We start from the raw sequence: 12,585 nt of genomic DNA on the forward strand, positions 1-12,585 counted from the left end.
CCCTCTCCTTTAAACCTCACATTCAGTCACTCTCCAATTCCTGCTCTTTTTGCCTCAAGACCAGATCTTGGGGATGTATTCCATTTTCACATGTGTAACAGAATTATTTCAGTAAAGTGCTAGCCACACCCCCACATTAGGCTGGCCACACCCACTTGGCAAATGTCACTCCCACTTAGATGGGGGGGCGCCAGTGCCCTGTCTCGCCCAGGGCACTAAAATCTCTAGGTATGGCACTGCCAATAGGTGTATAGCAAAAGTGGAAGATTCTCTTTACTGGATTTATAAATTTGCAGATATTGCAGTGATTACATTTTATGAGCCATTTTATCTATAGGAAAGTATTGTTTGTTTGTTTTCTCCTTCCTTGGTACATTAGGGGCCAAGGTGTCTTTTAGATTCCGGTTCTTTCTAAAGATAATAACTGTTTTTTCCGGAAGGATATTGGCTAGTATTGGATCCCTTTTTAACTGTCCCAGTATTTAGCAAAAGTGGACCTAATTCTATTTTCCCCACTATTATATTGGATAATGATTGAGATTTCTTCTCTTTTTTGGAATATGCTAATACGTCTTCTCTATTAGTTTCTTTGTTCTTTTTGATAGCTCCGGATAGTAGACTATCTGGATAGCCCCTTTTTTGGAATCTATTGGTGTATATAAATAACTGTTATTTGCAGTAGTTATCCTCAAAACAATGTCTCTTTATTCTATGAAATCAGAAAAAGGAATATTTGTCTTTCATTTATTCACATGATTGCTATTGAAATGGAGATAACTGTTTGTGTCAACCGTTTTGATAACATTTTTGGTAGTGACCTTATCCCCTGTGCCCATCAAAATAACATCTAAATATTCTAATTGAAATGGGTCATATTTAGCCATGAATTTCAAATTATAATCATTGTTTTCAATATACACCAAAAATCTGTTAAGGGATTCAACATTGCTTTTTACCACCATTACAATGTCATCAATGTACCTCTTCTATAATATTATATGTTCAGAAAAAGGATTAAGATCATATTCATAGCATTATTCCCAGGTTCCCATGAACAGAGTGGGCGCAAAAAGTGGCCAGCATAGTGGCTAAATGGTTAGCACTTCTGTCTTACAGCACTTGGGTCATGGGTTCAATTCCCGACCATGGCCTTATCTGTGAGAAGTTTGTGTGTTCTCCCCGTGTTTGTGTGGGTTTCCTACGGGTGCTCCTGTTTCCTCCCACACTCCAAAGACATACTAGTAGGTTAATTGGCTACTAACAAATTGACCCTAGTCTGTGTGTCTGTGTGTGTGTGTGTGTGTGTGTGTGTGTGTGTGTGTTAGGGAATTTAAACTGTAAGCTCCAATGGGGCAGGGACTGATGTTAGTGAGTTCTCTGTACAGCGCTGCAGTATTAGTGGTGCTATATTAATAAATGATGATAATGATGAAAAATTGTCCCCATAGCAGACCCACATGTCTGGAAATAAAAGTTATCAATAAATTAAAAATAGTTATGGCTAAGAATAAATAAGATAAGATTACAAATGAATTATTTATGTTCTTCCGTGAGGATGGAATTCAGACTTAGGAATTGTCTGCAGGCTTCAAACCTTTCTGGTGCTCAATAGATTCATACAAGGATTGCACGTCAATTGATACCCAACAGTATTCAGTTTCCCATTTGAATGTTTTAAAGATTTGCAATACGTTAGTAAGTATGACATTAAATGAATGACATACTTGCTCAGAAAAATATCCACATATTCAGAGATGTGGGATGTTAGTGATACTATTCCGGCTATGATGTGTCGGCTGGGTGGGATAAGTTTTGTGGATTTTTGGCAAGAAATAAAAGACTGGTATAATCGGATTGTTCAGCATTAAAAACTGGAATTCATCTTTGTTAGGACTTCTCTCAAAAGAGATACCTGGCCAGTAGTAGGATCACCATTAAGATGTTCATAGGAGGATGTATCTCCTAACAAACTTTCAGTTTATTTTACGTAATCTGTTCTATTCAATAATACCAGACCACCACACTTCCAGACCACCCTTCCAAACCACCAACTGTTTGTTTGATCACTATATCATTATTAGTCTCAAGGTCCTTCAGGGCTTGTATCTTTTTTAGTTAGGTTTTTGTTGGAAGGATTGTTAAATTAATTTTGCACAGATCTTCAGCTACTAGTTCTTGAAATATATAATTTTGACTACTTTTAGATTCTAGAGGATAATATTTATATTTTGCTTTAAGACCTGATTTAGAGTTGCTTTCTAGTAAATTTATTGCTGTCAATATATAGTTGGAATTTATTAGTTTTTTTTGTTGGGGCAAATGATAGACCCTTACTCAAAACTAATACTTCAGATTGGGTCAGTACATGGAAAGACAAGTTAAAAATTCTCTTAATTTTTTGCTTCTTCTTATAGGTGTCTCTTCTTTTGGGACCTTGGTTCCTTGAAGGAACTGGAGAATCAATGAAGAATAGAATCAAGAGGCAGAACAAAACCTGTTCACTATTCCAAAAAATGGACAAATTGAAACACAAATACAGCGCTTGAAACTAAACGCCAAGAAGAGATGAGTTAATGAAATGGATAAAAAAAAACTTTATTAGAACAATTGATAAATAAACTAAAAGCATTTTGTAAATATACGATAAAAGTATAATGATCTCATTACTGTATAATAATGATATTAGACTTCCAAGTGGATTCCGTTCCACAAACAAAGTCTGAATGAGAACACATAAAAATATATCTATACACTGTAATATTCAATCACAGTCTAATCGCAGTGGAAATAAATGTCCTCTGTAATGTCAATTTCCAACTTTTAAATTTGTATATCAGAGGTACAAAATCATCCTAATGCCGTTAATATTTCCATTGAGATTAGACTGTGATTGAATATTACAGTATATTTATTTACTTTTATATCTTCCCTTGGGGAGTGTTTTCGGTGGGTTATCTTCTCCTGTGGTGTCAGACCTGGAGATATATATACAGAATTCCATATAGTGTCTATATGAATTTTAAAGACATATTGTTACGCGCTTCCTCTTGTGTCCTGGCTGCCATGACAACAGTTGGGAAATCACTTCCTGTTTGCTCGTCCTGGTCGTCACCATGACAACGGCCGGGCCCCTCTGTTGCTGAGCTCCGCGTCTTGGCAAAGGCAGCCAGGCGGTTGCGCAAATATATTAATTTACTAATTACCTACCTCTTAGAGGTAGGAGGCACCACAAATGAATTCATTATTAGCCTCCCTGCCATTTATAGCGCTTGTGTATACACATGTTGCTGACCTGCTACCCAGTACCTCCTAGATACTAGGTAATTTGTGACCTGATTTTTCTGTTCTGACCTTGGCTTGTTTTCTGTACCTTGCTTGTTTGCCTGTGCCCTATGACCTTTTGCCTGGCTTCTGGATTTCCATGTTTCGCTACCTGCCCTGACCTTCACCTTCCTGCAGACCCACGACCTAGGCCTGTCCCTGTTTTCTGCCTCCAGTATTCTGGTTCCCTACCCTGCACTGCGGTTATTCTGATAGGTTTCTATTACCATAGAGTTAAGTCCTGGGGGCATCTGAGTACTTCTGAACTCATCTTGTTCTATGGGGAAGGCGACTTCTAAAGGTGAAGATCTCTACTAGTCCGGTTCTTTAAGCTTATCAGATAGCCGAGGCCCTAACACATATTGTCAGAATAAGTGCTTTTATAAAAGAATTTACATGGAATTTAATACCCCAGAGGGTACATGCTAATGCTGTATTTATGCATCATGAAATTATTGTTAAACATAATATAGAGTTTGCTTGTGGTGCTTGTTTTACTTCACAACAATGATAGCTTGGGCTGTGTAGTTACGTTAATTAACACATTTCATCCAGAGCAGTGAATCAGAGGCTGTTTAAATTTTTAGTTGCTTTACTTAAGAATAACAGTAGTGTGTACCATTTCCTAAGCCGATGAATTTATTTTCACTGAACCACATGAGGTTTGAGGACTTTAATTTAGTATTTTAAATAAGTTAGTTACATGAGTTGCTTTCAATATCTTATGTTGCAATTTATATCAAGTGAAGCCCTTCACAGTCAATCATGAAGCATTACAGCTTCACGATTACCAAAGCTCCCTGTACCAAACATAGCGTAATGCTTAATATAGAACACAGTTGTATGTCTTCCTACCTTAAATCCCCTCTCTTCACTGGTGGTTAGTGTTTTCTCTTCATTAAAGCGTACCTAGAAGCAGCTGCATTCTAGCTTCGCCAATCAACACTTTTAACTTGATGATGATGATGACTGACTTTGTAAATGTGTAAGAAACACCACTCATACCCTGGGCTGGTTACAGCTAATGAGGGAAGATGAAATGTGTGGGGTTTTCCCCATTCAAAACAAAAGCCACAACTAGAACCAGGCCCAATATAATAGGGAAACTGCAGTGTATAGTCCGCCCTGTTATAGTGAGGCTCAGCACCAGCCTGTTCAGCTGAATTCCCCTGGGGAACTGGCCTGCAAAAAAATGTGGGCCCATTCCTGAAAAGTCATAGCAATAATTTTATTTTAATTGGCAGAATTTATATATGAAATCACAAAATTATGGCTTGTTTTATAAAGGCATTTATAAATAATTAAAAACAATAGCGATGATTACACGGCCGGTGCAAGGTTTCTCTGCGCCCTAGGCAAAGGTTCAGCCCACTGCTTCTCCAACCCCCAATACTCATTTCCTAGCCCCTCACATATTTGATTTTTGTAAAATAAAAATAGTAGCTCTTACCTTCTCCTAGCTGGCTGGTAAGGCTGCAGTCCAGATACACGGATGTCCAGATGCACTGATGTCTGACACAGAATGCTGGCCAGGCTTCGCTGCTGTCTAGGAGCAAACACAGGATTTCTATAGGAGAGGATCCAAATGTTAGATTTCAGAACAAAGACAAAATAATTTGTCACAATAAACTGGCAATAGACACTATTTATTTACCCTATATACACTGATCATTACACACAGGTCACACTGACATCATATACCTGGTACACATTGATCACTATATACGTCTCTCTGACATCAAATGCGTCACACTGATATCAAACACTTGTTACACACTGTTATGTTCCCCACTGCCCACCAGCTTTTCTCATAGATTGCCCATCTGCCAAATAGCTAATATCACACTTGCCACCCCTTGCCCATCAGCTTTTGTTACATATGTCACCAAGGGCAGGCTGGGCTGGGAGGCAGGAGGGTATCTGCCTCCAGGCTGGTCCCAAGGTGGGCTACCTTGGGCTGGGTCACTGGGCCACCTGCATTTTTACTTTAAAATGTTCCGAATAGGCTGCTGAGGAAAGACACGCCCACTGGGCTACAATTTGCCAGTCTTCCCCTGTATGCCACCCCATTCTACCAGCTTTTCTCACATGCACCCATGCCCACCAACTTTTATCACACATGCCCCCTTGTCCCCCAGTTGTTCTCTAAACCCCCACCCCCCATGCCCAAAGCTGCCTAATGGTGGCACTGACCCTGCATATAATGAAAGCAGAATAAATCATGGCAAATGGGTCCTTTAGCGAATGCCCACTTTAGAGTGTACAATTGTCCCTGGAAGTGAGAATACAGGTGACGTAACCTTTGGGAATGACACACAGCGCAGTAAAAAGTCCAAGATTGGAGGGTGGAGATGTTAGGAACAAAATCTATGATCTATGAGTGTGATATTAACACTTTTATGCTGAAATGTCTGGACATTCCACTGATCACTAGAGAGCACTATCAAGTGAGCAAGTGTGTCACTGTATCAGTAATCTCACATGCCCTTTACAGAGGAATTAGTACTTCACAATCATTTTTACATGACGTAAATATGGATTTGTTGGATGTGTCTACATGCCAGAATTTGTTTACAGATGTATTTAGCAACACTCGATAGCAGACACAGTATTTTCAGGACACTTGTAAATGTCATTATCACTTGTTGCAGAATCCATCAGTCTTACAAACTTATAATTATGTTGTGCAAGTCAAGGACTAAAAATCCCACAATGCAGAAAAGAGTTTTATCGCAGAACTAATTTCTTTAGGCTGCTGGAATGCATTGCCAAGGTTCCCCTTGCAATGTGCAATCACAAGTGGCACTGCCAGGGATATTGCTAGGTCATCCCATAGTAGTACACACTCTGTGCTGCCATCATCAGTGCTTCATTTCTTCCAATGCAATATCGTTAACGATTTTAACATTTTATATGGAAATCTACCTACACTGCTGGTCGTGAGTGCGTACACACTGCAGAATTTGCCCGACATCATTCCATCATTTAGACAGATTTTTTATAAAATCAAACAATACGATGTGCTTTGGAACGATAAAACATGATCGTTTAAGCATACACACTAATGCGATATTGAACCTAATGGCCGTTTAGCGTGTGCTTGGCACGATAATCAGGTGAAAAACTTGTAGTGTGTACCCAGTCTTAGTTTTATAAATGTACATCTTCACAGTATCATCCAATGTGAACATATTATCTATCAGAATTGCCATGGCAACAAATAATATTCACCTCCTTTGGTTTAGTTTTACCTTACATTTTTTTACATTATGAAATTAAATGAAAATTTATTTATTCTGGAATAAATTCTGGTCACCCTGTATCCCTGTTTAATTCAATATGCTCTGTAATGTCAAATAAAAAGCAACCCTTAACTTTTTTTTAATTACACACAAAAACAGACAATAATAATAATATTCATCCATTAACCAAGATACACCTAAATAAACCCTGGTGTAATTAGATGTCTTTAGAGGTCACTCAAAATAAGTACAGCGGCCTGCGAGACTTACAGACAGTTGGTTAGCTCATTTCCAAATAAGATCTTCATCATGAAGATCAAAGACCAGTCAAAGCAAATCTGAGAAAAGATTTTTAAAACAGGTGAAACAAAGAAAATATGAAATTTATTACTTAAATTTTGGGCAGTGTCAGCACATGGTGACACCCAAGGCAAAGATGCCAAATTGTGCCTAATCCTCTATTCTTCTACATAAAGAACATTAAATAATTACACAGCTGCTACATAGCAATACAATGAATGGGGCTTAAATGTAATCCTTCTGCTTGTTCTGTGGGACTTAATTTAATTTAACTGGCCTTTGAAAACAAGGGAATACTCATTGCTGAAGATTTTCAGGACTTCACATTAAATATATACTTTGTCTGATGATACTCTGAAGCAGGTTAAACAATGATTGTGGATATTCACAGAGAGCAACAATGAAGGGCAAGTTATAGGCAGAACAATTATTCAGGGATGTGCGGTTGACATAGAGTTTATGTACCAGAGGCACACAGCAAATGAAGAAGCAGATTTAGGGCTTTAACACATGGGGCCTGATTCCACAAGGAACGGATCTGCCGTTTTTTGCGGATAATATGATAATCGTCTCTGCGTATGCCCAGAAAAGGGAGATGAAATCCATTACAACCCGTTGCGCAAGCTGATTTAATCCGTTACGTAAAGGACTGAAGATGTGTGTGTTTTTCAACTTTGCGTTCTTTATTGAATTGCAAATCTCTTATCTGGCCCCGTTTCTACTTAAAGTACTCAGTGCAACTTACAATGAGGAAAAATAAGATCCGTTCCTTGTTGAATCAGGCCCATGGTCATTAAAAATGACTCTAGTCAAAGCATGGATAAAGCCTTGTACTTTGTCCTTTCTTTTATCATTTGAAACGTGGCAGAAAGTGTGTGTGCACAGACCTGTTCAATTAGATTGACATTGATTCACATTTAAAAGGCTTTGAGAACACACACTTTAAAATAATGTTCTTGCATATCAGGACTAAAAGTTTTGGATTTTAGCTCAAAATCAGTTATTATTATTTTATTTATATACTGTAGCATCAACATATTCTGTTACACTGTACAGCATACTTTCCATAGTTTAATTGTGACATCCTAAATATACTTTTGCTTCGCATGCTAGGGATTCACCTACAGGAGATGCCTTGACATTGGCAGGTGAGCTTATCCCAATATAGCTATATTGTGCACAAAATCCTCCTACTTATGTATATGCTGACACATAGTGATTTGCATATTGTTTGTTTTAGAGCACCAGACTATAAGACGATTTAAGTTTGAGATAAGCACAAATCCATTAATAGTTACATGTTGGCGTGTATGTATTATCACAAGGTCGTACTGGGGTTTCCTGCGGGGTAGATGGCTGCACTTTAGCCAGATAAATCACACGAGACCAGTGCTTCAGGTTCAATAGCCCCAGCTAGTATTATTCACTAGCTTGCAAACAAAACAAAACATAAACAAAAATCCTTGCCGTTTGGCTACTAACTAATACAGAGATATTCCCTCTCTAGAGTAAGGGGCCTAGTGTCCCGCACTTAAACCAAACAATGGAACACACAGATCAAAATTGCAGTCTCTCTCAGGAGTCATCTGACCTCCTCCCCAGACAGTGAAAGATTCACTGAACTGCCTAGCAACCTTTTACAGGCACTACTGATCAGTCTGCTGTGAGCCTGCAGGCCAGAAGACCCGGACTGGGCCTTATGTATAGAGCATACTTGCCTACTTTCAGTAGGCGACATCCGGGAGAGGGGCGTGACTAGAGGGTGGAAGGGGGCTGGGCACCTCGAATCGCATCATTTTGGCCTCGCCACCACGAGTAAAATGACGTTTTGTTGCAGGGGCGGGGCCAAAATGACGCGAATCTCTGCGAAATGCCAGCTCTCCCGGGCAGTCCAGGAGACTGACCCGAATTTCGGGAGAGTTGGCAAGTATGGTATAGAGCCAACCCTTCTCTCTACATACATAACATCAGGGACCCTTACACTTGTGCAAACAATCTCCCTGTTGTTTTAAAATACAAATGACAGAAATCTAGTACCTGCCATTTACATCTTTCCCTGCGCTTCTGTCACATTATGTACAGTACAGAAATGTGAATATTTATGCCACAAAAATTAACATATGCCCAATTCTAAATGAGGCTCACAGTGTGCATCTTGGAGGGAGTAGCAGCAGTGTCCAATGGCAAGGCTGAAATAATATAATGCCTTTGTCAGGCAGACGAATGCACAGAATCTTTTCTGTAAGATGACTGCTAAAAAATTTTTTAGACATTTATTTATATCACTATATAATAACAGCTCCCAGCGCTGATGTTTACATTGTGGCTACATCATTTCCGGGTACTACTGTACCCCAACATTGTGGTGTGAAAAGAAATCTGCGATGTTACATGATCACAGAGTGCCCCTGCGACTGTTCCCAGCAAATTCCCCCCAATAGACCTCATAACATTTAAGTAAACTCTTTTTTTTTAATTCATGCAGATGATTACTTATTCTGTGTATCATATCTGTATGATAGTGTAAGCATTGAGGCATATCAAACAGTGTTTTCTTTTAAAACATTTATTTATCATTTGCAATAACTATTATGTATTTTATATATGCTATGACATCAAGTTGCCTGCACCTACCACAGATATTAGTACAGATTTGTCAAAATTCATATTAGCCTAAGTCTTTGAGAAGAACATTAGAGGAACATTATACCTGAATTTTAACTAGAACCCATTCCTGCAGGGAAGTTGTATTCTGAAGTTTTAACATTGAATTTTCAAAGCAGGTACAAAAGGAGATGTATGGTATTTTTTCTAAAGATTTATTTTATCCTAAGTAAAAATAAATAAATAAGAAAGCCTCAGCATGAAAGTACAAATTGATCTCTTGTTTGTTGTACATGATCTCCCCAAGATACCTGAGCACACTTTGCCGCCATGGGCACAGAAGATGCTTTCTTCCAGTTAATACTTGTCCTGCTCCAGCTGGGTCTACTGTCTGTTCTGCTGACGCAAAGATTGATCTTTTCTTCGCAGCTCCAGCTTTGCCTCAGAGAGACTCTACAAGCAGGAGAGTGGAGAAGACGAAAGCAGTTACTTGTCAACGTTCCAGCATGACTTCAATATATGCCATGAGCTGCTGAACAAAGAGGAATACACACTGACTGTTCTGGGCTGTTAAGGGTACACTTTTTTTTTAAACATTCTATAAATTATCTGTTTACTTTGTGATATTTTACCTGTATTTTTTATTGCTTTGGACTGAACGTAGATAGATTTTCTCAGAGTTTGCTTCATTTGGAGTGCAGATGTAGAATGAGATTATACTGACAGCTTTCCAATCGAAAGATTATAAACTCATAATTGAAAACTAAAATAATATTTTTGACAGATTATGAGATTATTGAACAAAGCTGCATTATATTGTATGTTGTGAACGGAGGGTGGATAGGCCTGGATTTTGGGGAAAGCCACAAAGACCAAAGCAAGAACAGGCAGGTTACCCCTTCTCCCTATGCTTCATAGTTTCTCTGCTGTTCTGAACAGAGGCCATATAGTATTGACACATCATCGTCATCATCATCATTTATTTATATAGTGCCACTAATTCCGTAGTGCTGTACAGAGAACCCATTCACATGAGTCCCTGCCCCATTGGAGCTTACAGTCTAAATTCCCTAATATAGACACACACTCACACACAGACAGACAGAAAGGGAGAGATTAGGGTAAATTTTTGATAGCAGCCAATTAACCTACTAGTATGTTTTTGGAGTGTGGGAGGAAACCGGAGCACCCATAGGAAACCCATGTGTACACAGGGAGAACATACAAACTCCACACAGATAAGGCCATGGTTGGGAAATCGAACTCATGACCCCAGTGATGTGAGGCAGAAGTGCTAACCACTAGGCCACTGTGCTGCCCACATATGCAAGGTTTTAATCCACTCAGTATCTGCTTTCCCTCCTTCTGCCTTCCATGTAGCCCCTGACTTCTGAATATTCAATGGACCAGTATTACAGTGAGCTTTTCCTGTGTTCCACATACACAGGGCTGCTCTATCTAGTACGATACTGATACTGGACTTGACATTTACAACTAAGCCAAAAGAGCACAATCTAATATTCAGAGGTACTCAACATAGCTCAGAAACTAACAGGTTCTTCCAACTGCCCCAACCAAATTCTATTTATTTTTAATTTCCCACTGGGATACACTATTTTGAATATATGTGACATATTATGATAATAATTGTGTTGGGGGCACTATGTGATGTGACAGCGCTGTGAGGTCCAGTAATTTATGTATTTTACTGCAGGATTCTAATGCTATATACATTTTATAATTGCTATTTTGCAGACGAGGACATTGCTCACTAACTTTTAACTTAAAAAGATATTGCAAATTATATGAAGCATACAGAACAACAAAAGTGATATGCTGCTCTTCACCAAACCAATGGAATAAGAACAGAAAATGAGAAGTGTATCCAGAAAACAGAATAATAAAAAGGGTTACTACACAATTATACTGCTAAACACTGAGAACTGTGTACAGGACAAAAGAAGTACAGAGCTAGCAAAATTGACATTTAACGTATTAAATGTATTTGTTTTAATGGCATGTGATGTTATACATGTCAATTTAAAGTTTGCTAAATCTGCACTACTGTGCAGGTGTTCATTCATACAAAATAAAAAAATATAGCAGTCATGCTGTATCAAAGTGTGGCTTTGTATGTATCAGATGCGGTTTTAAAACACAAACCACTTTGTTCATTTTGCATGCAGTTGCATCTGATGTGTAGCAGTTTTATGAGATGTACCTACATGTGGATTGTAGCAAACTGCTGGTTTACAAACCGAACCTCAGGCAAAGTCTTTTAGCACCTAATGTAGAACTTGGACTTTAGTTAATTTGCGCCACAGAAAAAAACATCGCTCATCAATTTTGACACACTGCCTATGCGAACAACTTGTCTCTATTATTTGAGTTCAGCATATTATACCGGTATATCCTCAGCCACTTTCACTTGGACATGCACATGTGTAAGTACAGTACAGTAAGGGCATGCACGTGAAAGTTAACCATGCACTTTCAATGCTTCCGATTTCGTCTTACACCTATATTAAAATATGTATCCAGATGTATTTTTGCTTCTGCTTTCAGGACAGATTTTTTACTATCAACTCTATAAATCAATCATGTACCTATGTACAGGTCTCATGCTCAAAACACATGTAACTTGACCAATCTCGCCAATATAAACCATATCCCAAAAAATGGCGACTTATCTTGTGGACCGTCTTGCAAATTGGCTTGATACATTGCACTGGTTGTATTGAGGTCCCCTCTTATGGGTTGTGATAATTATAGTTATGGCTAGAGCTGGTGGATGCACTGCTGTTTTCTTTGCCACCTTTCAAAAGATTGATTTTAAAATAAAGCTGTGACCTCTTTTTTGCCAAACAAATCTAATGTCTTTATTTCAAGGAAAAGGGGGTGGGGAACAAGAAAGGGGGCATCAACTGTTAAGACAGTTTATACAGGAAGGGGAGGGAGACAATGTCAGGGGGGAGGATGATTCACTGACTCAGCAACAGAGCAGAAATACCAATCAATCAATCACAGCAGTGGGAAATGTAGCGGGATGGCATACCATTCTATATCGGCCCACTTAGAGAACTAGAGAGTTGGATAGACAGACAGACAGATAGATAGA

General features: G+C 38.7%; 1 long non-coding RNA gene across 2 annotated transcripts; it reads left to right on the top strand.

Annotated features, from left to right (window-relative positions):
* Positions 1 to 2,417: 2,417 nt before the first annotated feature.
* Positions 2,418 to 12,312, top strand: LOC142107934 (uncharacterized). 2 transcript variants are annotated; one of them, XR_012680049.1, is made up of 3 exons: positions 2,418 to 2,569; positions 9,897 to 10,043; positions 11,223 to 12,312. It is a non-coding gene; the product is annotated as an uncharacterized LOC142107934 (long non-coding RNA). The 2 variants fall into 2 exon arrangements; XR_012680047.1 differs by lacking the exon at positions 2,418 to 2,569 and adding an exon at positions 7,933 to 8,011.
* Positions 12,313 to 12,585: the final 273 nt, after the last annotated feature.

The sequence above is a fragment of the Mixophyes fleayi genome, chromosome 1 (assembly GCF_038048845.1).
Source record: "Mixophyes fleayi isolate aMixFle1 chromosome 1, aMixFle1.hap1, whole genome shotgun sequence".
NCBI lineage: Eukaryota > Metazoa > Chordata > Amphibia > Anura > Limnodynastidae > Mixophyes > Mixophyes fleayi.